The sequence below is a fragment of the Schistocerca gregaria genome, chromosome 4, assembly GCF_023897955.1.
Source record: "Schistocerca gregaria isolate iqSchGreg1 chromosome 4, iqSchGreg1.2, whole genome shotgun sequence".
NCBI classification, from domain to species: domain Eukaryota; kingdom Metazoa; phylum Arthropoda; class Insecta; order Orthoptera; family Acrididae; genus Schistocerca; species Schistocerca gregaria.
The window spans coordinates 233435725-233453391 of NC_064923.1; the positions used below are offsets into that span (position 1 = coordinate 233435725).

The 17667-nt window shown below is 42.3% G+C and overlaps 1 non-coding gene across 1 annotated transcript; it reads left to right on the forward strand.

Annotated features, from left to right (window-relative positions):
* The first annotated feature begins 1646 nt into the window (after nucleotides 1–1646).
* Nucleotides 1647–1721, forward strand: Trnas-cga (transfer RNA serine (anticodon CGA)). The gene has a single exon. It is a non-coding gene; the product is annotated as a tRNA-Ser (tRNA).
* The last annotated feature ends 15946 nt before the right edge of the window (nucleotides 1722–17667 follow it).

Consider the following 17667-nt stretch of genomic DNA (forward strand, 5'->3'; position numbering starts at 1 on the left):
AGCCCGTAACTATAGTCAATTTACAAAATAAGTCAATGCTACCAGAATTTTCATCAGCGCGACAAGATCGATTCGGGAAAGGTAACAGGTTTTTAAAAAATGGTTCAAATGGCTCTGAGCACTATGGGACTTAACGTCTAAGGTCACCAGTCCCCTAGAACTTAGAACTACTTAAACCTAACTAACCTAAGGACATCACACACATCCATGCCCGATGCAGGATACGGTCTCGCGGTTCCAGACTGTAGCGCCTGGAACCTCTCCGGCAGCCCGACCAGCAACAGGTTTTCCATGACAGTCGAACACAATCTGTGAGTTATATAAATTCAAGGTGAAGGGGAAAGAAAGGAAAAGAAAAGGACAGAACGATTGATGTCAGTTGTGCCGGGATTTTAAGTGGAAGAGGATCAAGTAGGTAAAAAGACAAGGGCTAGTAGAAATCCTTGGGTAACAGAAGAAATACTGAATTTAATTGATGAAAGTAGAAAATGTAAAAATGCAGTAAGTGAAGCAGGCAAAAAGGAAACACGCGTCTCAAAAATGAGATCGACAGGAAGTGCCAAACGGCTAAGCATGGATGGCTAGAGGACAAATGTAAGGCTGTAGAGGATTATCTCACTTGGGGTAAGATAGATACTGCATACAGGAAAATTAAAGAGACCTTTGGAGAAAAGAGAACCACCTGTATGATATTAAGAGCTCAGATGGAAACCCAGTTCTAAGCAAAGGAAGGAAGGCACAAAGATGGAAGGAGTATATAGAGGGTCTATACTAGGGCGACATACTTGAGGACAATTTTATGTAAATGGAAGAGGATGTAGATGAAAATGAAATGTGAGATACGATAATGCGTGAAGCGTTTGACAGAGCACTGAAAGACCTGAGTTGAAACAAGGCCCCGGGAGTAGACAACATTCCATTAGAACTACTGACGGCCATGGGAGAGCCAGTCCTGACAAAACTCTACCATCTGGTGAGCAAGATGTATGAGACAGGCAAAATACCCTCAGACTTCAAGAAGAATATAATAATTCCAATCCCAAAGAAAGCAGGTGTTGACACATGTGAAAATTATCGAACTATCAGTTTAATAGGTCACAGCTGCAAAATACTAACGCGAATTCTTTACAGACGAATGGAAAAACTGGTAGAAGTGGACCTCGGGGAAGATCAGTTTGGATTCCGTAGATATATTGGAACACTTGAGGTGATACTGACCTTACAACTTATCTTAGAAGAAAGATTAAGCAAAGGCAAACCAGAAACTTCCTGGCAGATTAAAACTGTGTGCCAGACCGAGACTCGAACTCGGGACCTTTGCCTTTCGCGGGCAAGTGCTCTATCAACTGAGCTACCGAAGCACGACTCACGCCCGGTACTCACAGCTTTACTTCTGCCAGTATCCGTCTCCTACCTTCCAAACTTTACAGAAGCTCTTCTGCGAAACATGCAGAACTAGAACTCCTGAAAGAAAGGATACTGTGGAGACATGGCTTAGCCACAGCCTGGGGGATGTGGCTAAGCCATGTCTCCACAGTATCCTTTCTTTCAGGAGTGCTAGTTCTGCATGTTTCGCAGAAGAGCTTCTGTAAAGTTTGGAAGGTAGGAGACGGATACTGGCAGAAGTGAGTACCGGGCGAGAGTCGTGCTTCGGTAGCTCAGTTGGTAGAGCACTTGCCCGCGAAAGGCAAAGGTCCCGAGTTCGAGTCTCGGTCGGGCACACAGTTTTAATCTGCCAGGAAGTTTCATATCAGCGCACACTCCGCTGCAGAGTGAAAATCTCATTCTGGAAACATCCCCCAGGCTGTGGCTAAGCCATGTCTCCGCTATATCCTTTCTTTCAGGAGTGCTAGTTCTGCAAGGTTCGCAGAAGAGCTTCTGTAAAGTTTGGAAGGTAGGAGACGAGATACTGGCGGAAGTAAAGCTGTGAGTACCGGGCGTGAGTCGTGCTTCAGTAGCTCAGTTGGTAGAGACCTTGCCCGCGAAAGGCAAAGGTCCCGAGTTCGAGTCTCGGTCGGGCACACAGTTTTAATCTGCCAGGAAGTTTCATGTCAGCGCACACTCCGCTGCAGAGTGAAAATCTCATTCTGTAAAGGCAAACCTACGTTTCTAGCATTTGTAGACGTAGAGAATGCTTTTGACAATGTTGACTGGAATACTCTCTTTCAAATTCTAAAGGTGACAGGGGTAAAATACAGGGAGCGAAAGGCTATTTACAATTTGTACAGAAACCAGATGGCAGTTATAAGAGTCGAGTGGCATGAAAGGGAAACAGTGGTTGGGAAGGGAGTGAGACAGGGTTGTAGTCTTTCCCCGATGTTATTCAATCTGTGTATTGAGGAAGCAGTAAAGGAAACAAAAGAAAAATTCGATGTAGGTATTAAAATCCACGGAGAAGAAATAAAAATTTGAGGTTCGCTGATAACACTGTAATTCTGTGAGAGACAGCAAAGGAATTGGAAGAGCAGTTGAAGGGAATGGACACTGTCTTGAAAGCAGATTATAAGAAGGACATCAACAAAAGCAAAACGAGGATAATGGAATGTAGTCGAATTAAGTAGGGTGATGCTGAGGGAATTAGATTAGGAAATGAGACCCTTACAGTAGTAAAGGAGTTTTGCTGTTTGGGGAGCAAAATAACTGATGATGGTCGAAGTAGAGAGGATATAAAATGTAGACTGGCGATGGCAAGGAAAGCGCTTCTGAATAAGAGAAATTTGTTAAGTGTCAGGAAGGCATTTCTGAAAGTGTTTGTATGGAGTGTAGTCATGTATGGACGTAAAACATGAACGTTAAATAGTTTGGACAAGAAGAGAATAGAAGCTTTTGAAATGTGGTGCTACAGAAGAATGCTGAGGATTAGATGGGTAGATCACATAACTAATGAGGAAGTATTGAATAGGACTGGGGAGAAGAGAAGTTTGTGGCACAACGTGACCAGAAGAAGGGATCGGTTGGTAGAACATGTTCTGAGGCATCACGAGACCATCAATTTAGTATTGGAGGGCAGCGTGGAGGGTAAAAATCGTAGAGGGAGACCAAGAGATGAATACACTAAGCAGATTCAAAAGGATGTAGGTTGCAGTAGGTACTGGGAGATGAAGAAGCTTGCACAGGATAGAGTAGCATGGAGAGCTGCATCAAACCAGTTTCAGGACTGAAGACAACAACAACAACAATAACAACATCAACATCTCAGCATACTTCTTGGCCGGCCAACATTCCCACATTACGCTACTTATTCGCAGTTCACGTCCACGTGCTCCATGCTCGCTACTTTAAGATTCCTGCAGGAGGTCGAACATAATGGGGTATCCGCACTGAGGTTGATGGATACATGGCCCATTGAGCCCTATCAGATATGTGAATGGGTTGTGTCTATTCTTCTGAAATGCCCAAAAGAACACATTGCATGCATTCATAGGTATAATCTATGGGATTTTGATCAAGAGATCGGGCTGAATATTTGGTTCTAGTTAGTGTTTAGTTGACATCTGTCATTTGGAGAGATGGCATTATCAAATGTAACTCATAGTTGTGAATCTAAACGCCTCTAAAACTTGCGCATCAATAATGCTGCAAAGTTACATTTTGACGTGAAACAACTAAGATGGTTGCGCGTTCAACGAGTTGTACGTATTTCTACACTAATTACCGCGTGCAAGGCCAGATTTCACACGAATGTGGACGGACTATTTCCAATGAATTATTTCACATTATCTGCAATAGCATGAACGCGTTCGTGTGACAGTTACAAACGATTTCTCCTTTGATAAGCAATGAATTGGATTCATATGGCTGGAAGCCTCGTGTACAAAGGTCATTCATAACGTATCACTTATCATCTCAGGAAACACAGTTATGTCAGTACGGTTTATTACCTGCACATACGTATCTCCAGTCCTGGAACACGCTGAATTCTCCGCATCACAGTCAAGTTGGATGCCTGTTTCTTTTTCCTGAAATCTGTGCCTTTTACCTTGTTCGTTGAAACAATAATGCACATGGAAGAAAATAATGAACTTAAATTATTGTTTTTATTATTTACATTTTTAAATTTTTAAATTTAATTATTTAAATTTTATTATTAATTTATTTAAATTGATGTGGCAACTTCTCGTTTTTTGATTTGTTAGAAATAAATTACTTATTAAATGTATAGTAAGTGATAACGAATAATTTACATCTCGCGAAACTAAAAAAGAAAAGAAATAGTACAGTAGTCGCCATTTTCATGGTTTTAGAACCCATCACCTTAAAATGTAAAGTAATTTCTTCGTGTGCTTCTGAATTCCTTTATGTCTCTCTACCCTCTAAAAATCAAATGTATGCTTCTTCATAAATAGAAAGAATCCTGATATTTTGTCTAAGCCCAGTAACTTGTCCTCTACAGAAACTGAGATTTTTGTTTCTTTTCAGCAAAATTAGAGGAATAAATGAAGTAATTTATTTTCTTTCGTTGAAGCATATTCTCATTTTACCACCTATATCCTACTTCGAGATGACAAGGTGCATTTAAAATGCAAGTAACATAATGACAAAAAGAATTGCTCTAACTACAAAGTAAAAGGAGAGGATTCATCAATATATACACTGGTCTTTATATATCAGATGCAGGAACAACATGCTCATTAGTAGTTTGCAAAACAATTCTCATAATTTCGTATGTTCTGTAGTTCATAACGTAATGTCAGTTTAGACTTCTACCCCGTTAAACTCGGTGTGTGTGATGTCATCCCATAGTGTAGGAAATGACCCGATAGTCAGATCATTGAAACATGGTAATCAAGCGTAGGCAGGATTCGGTTACGATTGTGGACAGGGTCGTAATCAGTTACTATTGGTTCCATTTTAGAGTTACAAATTGTTTTAAACCAGTAATTTCAAACTCAACGATAAATAAAAATACCACACGTTATTACTGAAGGAATAAACTCCTGTGTGAATAATAGTATTTTCAGTGAATTACAATTTAGCAAATCACCATTACGTACAGATACAGTAGATAATGATTTAAAAGGAAGCCACAGGGATCTGGGCAGAAGACCTTACACGCCAGGAATGGCAATAAATTAAGAACTGTTTAAACCTCACTGCAACTTACAAATTACAAGTATTGAAATATTAAAGGCAAGTCGCCACAAACACTGCAGACGGCATCAGATGCCAGGAATGGCACTAAATAAGGTTATAAAAGCTTACTGCGTAAATACAAATACCAAATTAGAATTTTATGGCAAGTGACCACAATCACGGCTGACAGCCTTGCACGCCAGAGACGGCAATAATATAAAAAATTTAGAAACCTGTTGTAAAACAGCAAATACAGTAGCAAAGGTTAGTTAAAAAACAAGCAACTGATCACCAAATGGGTGAAATAAGATGGTGGTGAACCTTGTAACACAGCCCTTGACATCCACTGAACACTACAATGCTAGATTTATTCCAGAAGGCGACCAGAACTATTAACTAGACATATATATCGTTTAATGTAGACATTACAAGGTATTGTAATAAATAATAAAATAATAAATCACAAGGACCAGTAAATAAGTTCCTTAAAGGGTACTGAGACAGATTATTCCGTCAGAAGGCGTGGACAGAAGGGGCATTACACTGAACTAATGGCCATCACATCTCCTTTTAGAACACACATGTCTTATAAGAACCAAGGGGCCACAGGGAGTGCTCCAGGAATCGACCCCTGAGAAGATCTGGCAACAAACACTTCCGCGAGCAATGAGATAAGCAGCCAAGAGTTGTATTCTCTTCACAAGATGGTAACTCAGACTAGTGGCAGTTTTTCGAGTGACATGATAATCTTGCTGAAGCTACCCGACGTCCTATAAACCAAATGCAACGATGGAACAATACGCCAAAGCCGGAACCGGCGGTCTGCACTACGTCCCTAGAATACTGTGTTTAGAGTGCCCGGGACGAGAAGGGAACCACAACCACCAGAGTATAAGAGTCACCAACCGGCCTACAATCAAGAAAGCTGTCAAAACTACACGCCTTACCGGACCGTAGCGGCAAGGCGAGGAAACGAACACTGCCGTTACATACACTAACCCCCAGGGCAGGTAACTGGGGCGTTAGCGGCCACCATGCAAGAAAAACTACCGCTGGTTGAAATTAACAAATTGTAACAAGTTGAACGCAGTAAATAGTAATAAGAAGTCGAGGAAAGCTAATTATATCCGCCTTCCTCAAGCACTCCACTCGCTGCTCTTCGCTTCGGCGACACTACGAGCAGTCACACGAACCCAAGTCACTGGAGAATGGCCAGATATCACAAAGGTGGAGGTTTCTGTACTTGGATGGAAATGCACTCATCATAAAACTTCCTGGATCTGTTTTACAACGAAGACGTGCACCCTCGAGACCACAGCCCCTTCATCCGGCAGTCCATGTGTGCCGCCAGCGGTCCTGGCGTATTGTGGCACTGCGCAGATCTGGCTCTTCCTGAGTCCCCAACTGAACTGGCCCACTCACATGATCCGGAAAAACAACGACGTCGCCCCAAAGATAGGGCAACAGTTACTATAAATCGATAACCGCCGCTGCTGCCACAAGCGGACAGGCAACTCTTGCGAAAACGAGTGGCGCCAGTCAATACGTGAAGAAGACAAGCAACATAACTATGACAAACTAAACGATACCGTCTGGCCTCCAACCGACGGCGGAAAGCTATAAAAGAACCACGGCTCAGTTACCACATTCTTTTTCTGCCCAGTCTATCGCTATTGCTATGGTGTCTCTTGTATCTTAACGCACTGCTGTGCCGTCTGCAGTAGTGACGTAAGTTTTGTTGAGACCAGTTTCAGGCTCGTGGTGACAAGTGAATCTGTGTATAAGTAGATCCATTTCTTTACACTTATAAATGTGGTGAATCTGCAAGTTAGATAGAATATAACTTAGTACATACTGGAATCACAACTTTTACGACACGCTGCCTATAGTGTCGTAGCTTATCAATACTGCCGGAGCCGGCGACTGGATGAAGGTTCCTCCTTGCACTGCGAGCGTCCCTTTGAACATTACCATCAATGGGATGACTTGACCAAGAAGTACCTCCAAGTCACCGACCAATGAAGATCGCCAGGATGGTGTCATGAGCGGCGGGCACCTGAGCACCTTCTGCTACGTCACGATTAGTTCCATGTTGCTAGTTGGTGCCGAATATAGCACCGAGCTGTTGATAGCTAGTCCGACGAGCAAACTTTCAGTGTACATAGAGGCACGTCGGGTCTCTGCTTATCGCTAGCTACGGCTGCCAGCAGTTGTCAACAGTGTAGCAGTTCTTCAGAACAGATCCAGTAAAATATATTTATCTAAAATGCACTTGCGTCAACTAATCTCTGTTTGCCTGCGCAGATTCCTATGGAGATAGAATTCTTTGGGCACCTTCCACCCATTTATCATTAACAACGAGGACGTAACGTTTGGCTTTTCGGAACATAACGGTTGTCGACACATATAACAGTTACATTCTGTCCTAACATCTGAAGGGTTTTGTATGTTATAAATGTTCTTCCGCACATCAGGCTAATTGACATGAGCGTATTTAGTTTTCATTCCAGTTATGAACTGAACGTTTCTTAATACTGTGATACCATCTCTTTTTGTCTTCCGGGGTTATGAATCTCTCCTCGACTATGGCGGTTCAGGGATAGCTGAAGGTTGAATGATTTGCCAATATTAAAGGGTGCTATCCGTCTTGCTGGCTGAACTGCTTTTATAAGTACACTTGTTAGGCCTGTAGGGCTGAATTTAGATCTTTTAAGGACTCTGTGTACTAGTGATGCTTTGCATTTTGCATTAATAAGGATTAATCTGATTTCACCTTCTTCAAAGATTAATATTTGTGTGCTGTATTTTACCGTGAAAACATTTTCGCCACATACTAAATATCCAAACACTGATAGCAGACTTTTGGCTATTTGGGTTTGTACCGGCAAAATGACCGCTGTGTAATACATTTTGTATAAGATGAACTATAAAACAAACTAGTTCACTTTGTGGATCATATCGAGAGTTTGCTTGATATATAACTGTATGCTGACCCTAACTTTGTTCAACATCGATCGCCAGGTGGTAGTTCTCATCTTTTGTAGGTCTGACGCCGTATTTGTCCTTAAACTTCGTATCTTTGGTACAGTGGGTAATCATAGCTGTTGTGCCAGCAGTAAACCTTACCCCGAGCTCATTGTCTTGGATTTCCTTAGAAAAGGTTCGAGCGCAGTTGCTTGTAGTGCCATCGATAGCGACATCGAGTGGTCCAGTTAGTTGCCCACAGGTCATGATTTTGAACTGAGCTCCTTGTGAAATGGCTGACAGTTTGAAGGACTTTGTTTCAGATACCAAATTTTCACGCTGCTTTCAGTGGAAAGCTATGGGAGATCCGGTCTAAAACTTTCGAAAAATCAATAGATATTGCAGAGCCCCTTGTTTTACAGATATGAGTGATTGCTTCAATGTCACGTTACTCTATATGGGTGTGGGCTGTGCTGCGTCCGGAGACTTCTCACGCTTGGTAGTCTCCTGTCATGTTTTTTATTACATCGTTTACTCTTGCGTTTAGTGTTCAGGCTAGTATTTTGTGGTCGGTGTTCATCAAGGGTATGGGCCTAAGGGATTCGATGTTTGTTGCCGGGTATATCTTGGTTACTAATACGATGAAACCCTCGGGAAAGCTTGTAGCGAGCTGCTGGACACTATATGCATCACTGAATACATTAATGAGCGTTTAATTCAATATATCTTAATAAGTGATGTAAACCTTTGCAGCTACACCATTTATTCCTGGTGACTTACATGGTGACCTACCTTTCGGGCTTCTCATTAGGGCTTCATGTGTTTCCTCTTCCGTAAATGCTTCACTGAGAGAATTGTCTGCTGATGTCAGCACGTATTCACTATCATCCAGAAAAACTGATTCGAGATTCTCGACTACGTCTACAGCAGCATACAATTTACGGGAATGCTGCAGCACACCGCTTTTGACGGGAGCTTACTGTTTAATAGTCTTGTTTCTTGAGATTCTTTATTATTTTGTGTTTCTTTCTCTCTGATATTAGAATTAGGTGGTAGAGAGAAGTATTCTCCTCTTGAATAACATTGTCAACTCTTGACGTCGCCTCTGACACTCTAGTTCTCTTCTCTCTACTGACATCATCTGTGCTTTAATCTGCGGTTAAATATTGTGTATTGTAGCACAGTTCTCGGAGACACAGGAAATAAAAATTCTTCTGTACTTTTATCCCACTCACATCTATAGTATCCATATTCTCAAAGCAAGTTCGGTACTTTGGGCTTCGCGTGATCCGCAAGCCAATTTAATCTGCTAGGGTACTTCCTTATGTTTCCGAGACCATAATTCGTCCTCGTCTCTGTTAGTATTTAATTTTCAGCATCCTATTTCCACGGCAATTAGATTGCTTTTGTAAACTGATTCTGGTGATATAAACACAATGATCGGAGAAATTTACAGGCCAGCTTTCTGACATAGTGCCGTTACTTAATAAGTCTTGTGGTACATACACTCCTGGAAATTGAAATAAGAACACCGTGAATTCATTGTCCCAGGAAGGGGAAACTTTATTGACACATTCCTGGGGTCAGATACATCACATGATCACACTGACAGAACCACAGGCACATAGACACAGGCAACAGAGCATGCACAATGTCGGCACTAGTACAGTGTATATCCACCTTTCGCAGCAATGCAGGCTGCTGATATCCCATGGAGACGATCGTAGAGATGCTGGATGTAGTCCTGTGGAACGGCTTGCCATGCCATTTCCACCTGGCGCCTCAGTTGGACCAGCGTTCGTGCTGGACGTGCAGACCGCGTGAGACGACGCTTCACCCAGTCCCAAACATGCTCAATGGGGGACAGATCCGGAGATCTTGCTGGCCAGGGTAGTTGACTTACACCTTCTAGAGCACGTTGGGTGGCACGGGATACATGCGGATGTCCATAGTCCTGTTGGAACAGCAAGTTCCCTTGCCGGTCTAGGAATGGTAGAACGATGGGTTCGATGACGGTTTGGATGTACCGTGCACTATTCAGTGTCCCCTCGACGATCACCAGAGGTGTACGGCCAGTGAAGGAGATCGCTCCCCACACCATGATACCGGGTGTTGGCCCTGTGTGCCTCGGTCGTATGCAGTCCTGATTGTGGCGCTCACCTGCACGGCGCCAAACACGCATACGACCATCATTGGCACCAAGGCAGACGCGACTGTCATCGCTGAAGACGACACGTCTCCATTCGTCCCTCCATTCACTCCTGTCGTGACACCACTGGAGGCGGGCTGCACGATGTTGGGGCGTGAGCGGAAGACGGCCTAACGGTGTGCGGGACCGTAGCCCAGCTTCATGGAGACGGTTGCGAATGGTCCTCGCCGATACCCCAGGAGCAACAGTGTCCCTAATTTGCTGTGAAGTGGCGGTGCGGTCCCCTACGGCACTGCGTAGGATCCTACGGTCTTGGCGTGCATCCGTGCGTCGCTGCGGTCCGGTCCCAGGTCGACGGGCACGTGCACCTTCCGCCAACCACTGGCGACAACATCGATGTACTGTGGAGACCTCACGCCCCAAGTGTTGAGCAATTCGGCGGTACGTCCACCCGGCCTCCCGCATGCCCACTATACGCCCTCGCTCAAAGTCCTTCAACTGCACATACGGTTCACGTCCACGCTGTCGCGGCATGCTACCAGTGTTAAAGACTGCGATGGAGCTCCGTATGCCACGGCAAACTGGCTGACACTGACGGCGGCAGTGCACAAATGCTGCGCAGCTAGCGCCATTCGACGGCCAACACCGCGGTTCCTGGTGTGTCCGCTGTGCCGTGCGTGTGATCATTGCTTGTACAGCCCTCTCGCAGTATCCGGAGCAAGTATGGTGGGTCTGACACACCGGTGTCAATGTGTTCTTTTTTCCATTTCCAGGAGTGTACATCCGGGCTATTCTGCTCGCTGAATGGCTAATGACGTAGCTGTTCATTAATAAGTATTCGTCTTGTTTGCCTCCCACTTCTCAGTCATATTCGAATTTGTAATCATGTATTCGAGTTCCCCACATCTATAAATTATGGATTTTGGACTGAATTAAAATCACTGCCAAATACGATTCTGTTCCACGTCCTTGTAAAACAGACTTAATTTCCTTCTCGAATAACTTGGTCCTTGTTCCTCTACGACTGCTATCAGGCGGAGCACACACATTTACAAAGATTGTATATTCTTTTTGTATTGATATCGCTCTAACGCTTAATAGTCTCCCAGTTTCGCCACTTGAAAGCAGTCTTGTGGTAATATCGCTGCATCTGCACTTTCAGATATGTTAAGAATTACGTTATATCCTACAATTTCTTCTATACTCTGTTTCGATTTCCTGTAGTAATACTGTATCGATTCCAGCCGCGTATAGGAACTACTGGAAATTATTGTTTCCAGTTTCCGCAGTATTAACAGCAACTGAATTACTTCCAGTTGATGTTGCACTTTTGCTATCGGTTTACTGGGTATTCCTGCTACAAGGTCAGGAAATGAAGCTTTCTATGTAGTTAGACTGAGTTGGAATTTACATCTGGGACAGTCCTGTTGAACGTTACCAGTTTCTTTAGACATGAAGCAGGCTGTTAATTGCCCCATGTTTGTAGTATACGCTTGGTATCCATCATTACTCATTACACACGAGATCGATTTTTTAACTTTCATTTTGATAGATCCTACTACATTTGGGACATGGATCGGACGACAATTAGCTCAGATCTCTTTCCAAATTGTACGACCGTTTCCATAAGACAACAATTTCAGTATTATTACTTCGTTTGCAACAACCTGAGTGGGGATGGTAAAGAAACGCACATTTGTCATTTTGCGTTCGACTGGACTAACAGGAAACTTAGCTATAGGGCCTGTTGCTAACATTAATTCAAAATGACCATTACACTAACGGATTAGTCAATCATACATTATGTTAGAGCAAATTTTCAAATAGTAATCGACTCAATAGTACTTAGCTGCACAACGTCTGATAGTTTTCAATGCGTAGTCGCCCATCTCTGGATTACGAGAACTGTTGGCCGCTCATTGTCGTTATCGAGTTACAGTTTATCAGCATTCTTTCTCGATGGGGGACGGTGAGAACTATATCACTGTTGTTTATATTTTATACTTAAATTTACTTTATACTTAAATTTCAGCAAGTAATATCGAATTATCTGTTCAAAAATGGCAAGAGGAAAAGGTGTACCTGGAAAAGATTGGGGGATACGGGAAGGTTCCAGTCAGATTACATCCCGGTCTGGCAGAGATTTCGAAGTCAATATTGGATTGTACGGCGTAACCAACAGCAGAAATAGACTCAGATCACAGTTTGCTACTGGAGAAAAGATTGAAATTCAATAAACTAGTGAAGAAGAATCGATGCGCAAAGAAGTTGAATACGGAACTACTGAGGAATGAAGAAATACCCTTGAATTTCATTGGGCCCATAGATACTGCGATAATGAGTAGCACAGTAGCCAGTTCAGCTGAAGAGGAGTCACAGAAGTTTGAAAGAAAGACGTAGGCACAAGGACCATAGGCGAAGAAACCAAGGCTAATTGAAGAAATACGTCAGCTGATCGACGAAAGAAGGAAGCACACAAATATAAAGGGGAAGAAAGACGAATAACAGGGAATCTAATGTGAAATGGCTGTAAGGCAAAACTGAAGAAATCAAAAAAGAAATGATTGACTAGCTCAGCCTCTTGAAAAGTTAAAGCAACCTTCGTTAGCATTAAAATCAATAGCGGTAACATTAAGAGTGGAATGCATAGGAGAGAGAGAGAGAGAGAGAGAGAGAGAGAGAGAGAGAGAGAGAGAGAGAGAGAGAACAGACAGATAGAATGAGAACACTCAAGGTCTCTATGAGGAGAAGGATTGCCTGATGAGTGACAGACGAAGATACAGGAGGCAAGAGATAAGGGATACAGTATTAGAGTCAGAAATTATGAGCTCCATAAGACTTAAGATGAAACATGGCAAACGGGATGGATAAAATTCCATTAGAAATTCCAAAATCATTGATAGATGTGGCAACAGAACCACTATTCGTGTTGATGTATAGGAAACATGAGACTTACGATATACCAACGACTGTCGGAAGAACGTTATCCACACAATTCAGAAGGCAGCAAGAGCCGACAACTTGGAGAATTGTCGCACGATCAGCTAAACAGCTTATGCATCGAAGTAGCTAATAATAATAACAGGCAGAAGAACGGAAAAGAAAACTGAGAGTCCTTTAAACGACGATAATTTGGGTTTAGGAAAGGTAAAGGCACAAGAGTGGCAGTTCTGACGTTGCGGTTGATAATGGAAGCAGGAGTCAAGAAAAATCGAGACATGTTCGTAATATTTGTTGACCTGGAAGAAATAAATGTAAAATGATGCAAAACCTTCGAAATTCTGAAAAAAGTATGGGTAAAACTATACTGCAAGACAAGTAGTACATTGTGTGTCCAAGAACCAAGAGGGACAATAAGACTGGAAGAGCAAGAGCGAAGTGTTCAGATTAGAAAGGGTGTAAGGTCGGGATGTAGTCCAACGATTCTATTGTTCAATCTGTATGTAGAAGAAGCAGTTAAAGAAATAAAAATACGTACAAAAGTGGAATTAAAAATCAAGGTGAAAGGTTGTCAGCGATAAGATTCGCTGATCACAGCCTCCCTCAGTGAAACTCTAGCAGAATTACAGGATGTGCTGAATGGAATAAACTGCCTAATGAGTACAGAATATGAAATGAGAGTAAATCGAAGAAATACGAAAGTAAGGAGAAGTAGTAAAAATGAGAACAGCACGGAATTTAAAATCGGGATCACGAAATATACAAACTAAGGAATACTGCTACCTAGGCAGCAAAATAACCACAATCTGCGGAACAAAAAAACATAAAAAATACTTTATTACTAGCAAAGAAGGCATTCCTGCCCAAGAGAAATATAGTAGTATTAAACACGAGACTCAATTTGAAGAAAAAATTTCTGAGAAAGTTCTTTAGGAGCACAGCATCATATGGTAGTGAAACATAGACTCATCTTATTGAGCCATCTAATTTTCAGTTTTCTCCTGTAGTACCACATCTCAAATTCTGCGATTCTTTTCTGTTCCGGTGTTCCCAAAGGTATGAGGAGGTTGTCCGCAGAACAGACGAAGAAAGAAATATATGGAGAACACTAACAAGAAGAAAGGATATGACATGTTTGAAAACATCATGTAATAACTTCTATGGTATTAGAGGGAACTGTAGACGATAAAAACAGTAGAGGACGACACAAATTGGAAAGTATTCTGGAAATAGTTGATGATGTAGGTTTGCAAGTGCTACTCTGAGATGAAAAGATTGACACAAGAGAGGAATTAGCGGCTGGCCGCTTCACACCAGTCAAAAGGCTGAAGTTGTTGTTGTTCTGGTCTTCAGTCCAGAAACTGGTGTGATGCAACTCTCTGTGCTACTCTGTCCTGTGTAAGCTTCTTTATCTTTCAGTACTTACTGCAACTTACATCCTTCTGAATCTGCTTAGTGTATTCATCGCTTGGTCTCCCTCTATGACTTTTACCCTCCACGCTTCCCTCCAATACTAAATTAGTGATCCCTTGATGCCACAAAACAATTCCTACCAACCGATCCCTTCTTCTAGTCAAGTTGTGCCACAAAATTCTCTTCTCCCCAATTCTATTCAATACCTCATTAGTTATGTGGTCTACCCATCTGATTTTCAGCATTTTTCTGTAGCACCAAATTTCAAAAGCTTCTATTCTCTTCTTGTCTAAACTCTTTATCGTCCACATTTCACTTCCATACATGGCTACACTCCACACAAATACTTTCAGAAACGACTTCCTGACACTTAAATCTATACTCAATGTTAAGAAATTTCTCTTCTTCAGAAACGCTTTTCTTGCCATTGCAAGTATACATTTTATATCCTCTGCACCTTGACCATCATCAGTTATTCTGCTCCCCAAATAGCAAAACTCCTTTACTACTTTAAGTGTCTCTTTTCCTAATCTAAATTCCCTCAGCATCACCCAACTTAATTCGACTACGTTCCATTATCCTCATTTTGCATTTGTTGATGTTCATCTTATATCCTCCCTTCAAGACACTGTCCATTCCGTTCAACTGCTCTTCCAAGTCCTTTGCTGTCTCTGTCAGAAGTACAATGTCATCGGCGAATATCAAAGTTTTTATTTCTTCTCCATGGATTTTAATAGCTACTCCGAATTTTTCTTTTGTTTCCTTAACTGCTTGCTCAATATACAGATTGAATAACATCGGGGAGAGGCTACAACCCTGTCTCACTCCCTTCCCAATCACTGCTTCCATTTCATGCCCCTCAACTCTTATAATTGCCGTCTGGTTTTTGTACAAATTGTAAATAGCCTTTAGCTCCTTCTATTTGACCCCTGCCACCTTCAGAATTTGAAAGAGAGTATTCCAGAAAAAATTGTCAAAAGCTTTCTCTAAGTCTACAGATGCTAGAAACGTAGGTTTGCCTTTCCTTAATCTATCTTCTAAGATAAGTCGTAGGACAGTATTGCCTCACGTGTTCCAACATTTCTATGGAATCCAAACTGACCTTCTTCTAGGTCGGCTTCTACCAATTTTTCCATGAATTGAAAGTGTTGTTAAAAAAATTCTCTATTTAAACTAGACTGAACTGCATGTGACTGCTTTAGTCTTTAATAAAACTTGCATGTGACTTCGTATTTAACTAAACTGAACTTTATCTCACTGCATGAAAATATTGTTGGAAAATTAATACTCAAAATACACATCTGACTGCATGAAAGTTTAGTGATAACAAAAATGAAAGTCACCAACCTGTATCTGACTGCGTCTGTACACTTAGCTCGTTCACTCCTTTCCGTTTAGCCGATAATAAAACATATATTCAACTCAGCCGTAGTGCAATGGCATAAAATTGTCATTCAAGATAACTTTACTCATTTTGGCCCTGTTTGTTACTTAACAAAAATTCTGTCCTGATCTGAATAATTTTCCAACTTTGCAATGACATATAGATTATTTTACTCCGATAAATGAAATTATTAGCTTTACTCATGGGAACTTTACTTTAATGTACCTTTTGATTCAATGCAAGGACAGGATGCGGAGGACGACACGAGGTGTGAGATGAAATTCTAATTTTATCTTACCTTTTAAGGCACATCTGAAAAACTAAAAATAAACTTTTATAGAATGGATTTACGAGAACCTTTCACAAAACGCTTATTGCATCAACAATGGAATATCTATCTAGCTTTTAAACATTATTTAACCAAAGAAAACCTATTTTATTAATTATTCTTTCTAGTTGCCCCAGGTATGTGCCGAGTTTCGGTCAATATATAGCTTATTATGTGCGTAGCGCCAATCATTACTTTGATGCTGTCACGACCCAGCTGCCTCCTGCAGGCATCTAGCTCCGACTCGAAACACGTCTGGTGTCTCTGTACATCTAATCAGCACTACTCAAACTTTTACCGCGTGCACCTAGCTCTGTTGCCGTCAAACATCTTACTACTCCAAGACGTACTACTCGTCCAACCTTGCGGTTGGGAACTATCGACATTTTTCACTGGCTCTATCCTGATCGAATCTCAGCACATACCTTTCATAACCCTCTGGTCCGATTTCACCACGAAATTCGTAAAAAAGTACAATAGAAAATACAATATAAAATACACATAGTATTCTCATGAAAAGATTATTACAGAGCAATGAAATTGATCAATAAACCTAGGATGTTAAGTAAAATGTATAATACCACGAAATTTGCTATTCACAGTGAAACAAAGAACATCAAAATGCACAAAACCAAAACATCTCTATATAGGACAAAAACATCAGACATATAGGGTATTAAGTGAGGTGTATCAAATCAAACTTTACCAACAGTCCAGATTTGCAAGTCACAGTGACTCAAAGAAAATCGAAATGTACAAAACTGAAATACCTGTTACATAATACCAAATGTTGCCAAATACAAGCAGAGAAATACACTCCTGGAAATGGAAAAAAGAACACATTGACACCGGTGTGTCAGACCCACCATACTTGCTCCGGACACTGCGAGAGGGCTGTACAAGCAATGATTACACGCACGGCACAGCGGACACACCAGGAACCGCGGTGTTGGCCGTCGAATGGCGCTAGCTGCGCAGCATTTGTGCACCGCCGCCGTCAGTGTCAGCCAGTTTGCCGTGGCATACGGAGCTCCATCGCAGTCTTTAACTCTGGTAGCATGCCGCGACAGCGTGGATGTGAACCGTATGTGCAGTTGAAGGACTTTGAGCGAGGGCGTATAGTGGGCATGTGGGAGGCCGGGTGGACGTACCGCCGAATTGCTCAACACGTGGGGCGTGAGGTCTCCACAGTACATCGATGTTGTCGCCAGTGGTCGGCGGAAGGTGCACGTGCCCGTCGACCTGGGACCGGACCGCAGCGACGCACGGATGCAGGCCAAGACCGTAGGATCCTACGAAGTGCCGTAGGGCACCGCACCGCCACTTTCCAGCAAATTAGGGACGCTGTTGCTCCTGGGGTATCGGCGAGGACCATTCGCAACCGTCTCCATGAAGCTGGGCTACATTCCCGCACAC